The sequence below is a fragment of the Geospiza fortis genome, unplaced genomic scaffold, assembly GCF_000277835.1.
Source record: "Geospiza fortis unplaced genomic scaffold, GeoFor_1.0 scaffold229, whole genome shotgun sequence".
NCBI classification, from domain to species: Eukaryota; Metazoa; Chordata; class Aves; order Passeriformes; family Thraupidae; genus Geospiza; species Geospiza fortis.
In genome coordinates, this window is record NW_005054357.1 from 521,667 (window position 1) to 523,811 (window position 2,145).

A 2,145-nucleotide genomic window follows, 5' to 3' on the forward strand; every position below is an offset into this window, starting at 1 on the left:
CCATTTACGTGTGAAAAATCATTACTTACTACTAAAAGAGTTGTCAGAAATTTAGTACAGGTATTGGCACAGTATTTTCAGTTTGGTCATAAAAGCACTGTCCCTTCTCTCTTTAACTCCAGCTTGTCACTCTAAAAAGAACAAAAACAACACACATAAATCTCTAGCTGCTGAATTCCATCTGCTTTTTCATCCTTTCAACAGCCTTTGACAAAGAATTTAAATCAGATCCCTTTTCTCTCATGAGCTTAAAATTTGGCTGTAAAGTTTGGCCACATCCTCAGACTAGACTTGATTTTTGGGCATCATTTTCACCAGTAAGGCACATCTAATCTCAGACTTGGTGACACTGCACTCAAACCAGCTGTTCTAGCTTTGATGCAGAAGAGGCCAATACCATTAGCATGAAGAAGTTAATGATGTTTGATGTTATCAGATGACCCGATCCTGCCTTTAATCTTTGTGGCCAGCCAGTCCCACCAGGCAAATAATGGCCTCAGGAGGCCAAAGACTCCGCACACAGGAGAGAAAACTTCCAACACATCTCTGGAGGTGAGGTTTAGGGCGTGTGACTGGAGCAGCACAAGGTGCAGAGCAGGTGTGAATGGCACGCTCCAAGTACACCACTGCCAGTGGCACTGCTGTGACATGAAGAGCTATGCTCTCCACACGTGGAAAGAAGGCATCCTCTCCCAGTTAAAGTCTAAAGCAAGACAACACTCCTCCAGCGCTCCAAAACCACTCCCCTCGCAGCACCTGCAAACAGCTGATCCATCCTGGCCCAGAGATGAGCAAAGCCACCGCACTCGGAGCGCCAGGAGGCAGCAGGGCTGGTCCATCCACATGTGCCACTGCAGGGGCTTGGCTCAGCGTGTACAGTCTCTTGCACTTCGCTGTACAGCCCACCATCTGTCTAGTAATTAGGAAAACAACCCTTTTCTTCCAACTGCAGTGAAACTCTGCCCCTCTTCTTTACAAAAGGCCCTATGGAGCCTCGACGCCTGACATGCTTCCAGTTCAAGTGGGAAGAAAAAAATTACTGATTTCCATCTTCTATCCGTTTGTACCTCGGGGACCAGGAGGCTGCAAACAAAGCAAGAACTGCTTTTGGTGATTGAAAATCCCTGAAGCTGGTTTTTATCACCCCTTTGATCATTCCTGGCTTTCCCACACAAAGAACTTTTCCATGCATGTGGTACCTGCACTAACACGGCCACAGAGATTCCAGAGAATGAATGGAAATACCAAAACAACACCACTGCCCACACAGAGAAAAAAAAACTGGGAGGAACTAGAAGGCATCTTTTTTACTTTGCTGGGTACCTATCTTAGGGAAAAGAAGAAAACTGTCCTTCCTAATGACTCCTACCAATTATTTCCGCAACCTACCAAATTCCATGGCTCAAATAGGGAACAAATTTTTCTTACTCTTCCACAAATCCCCTGCCTCATTTCATCTGGTTACCTACTGGCATTGCAAACCGCCAAATTTTGTCAACAAAATACAACGGCACTGTTGCCTACATAAATACATTTAACACCTCTTAACATGCAAAACACGCAAACAAACGATACACGCAGCTTCTGAGCGTTCACAATGCAGCCAGTGTCCCACTGCCCAGCGCTGGCAGCTGCAGTCGGTCAAATTCAGTAACCAGGTAGTTGCCAGGAGTAAGTAAGCACAATTCCTGCACGGGACTTGATAGTCATTAGTTTTAGATACTGTTTTGTAGCTTGGAGAAATCTAAAAGGGAGAAGTGCGTGCGCCTCTCGTTTAAGCCACAGAAGTAGAGGGCGTGCAGGAGGGAACGAGGAAGCACAGCAGAAGGAGGAGACGGGGTTTTCGCGTCTTTCAGGAGCCCCGAGGGGCTGGTACGGGGCGGGCGGTCACCGCAGCACCACAACAGGACAAGTCGCGCTCCCTCCCTGTGTCGGTGGCACTTCGGTGCTGTAGGCAGAGGACGAAGCGGCGTTTCCCCGGCGTGCCCAGCACTGCGGAGGGACCCTCCGGCGAGTTGGGCGGCACGGCACGCTGCCCGGTTCCTGCAGCCGAGCGCGGCTGCGGCGGGGCGCTGGGGTCAGCCCGCCGGGCTCGGGGCTCGGACGGCGGCAGCACGGACAGCACCTCCGCCTGTGCGTTACCAG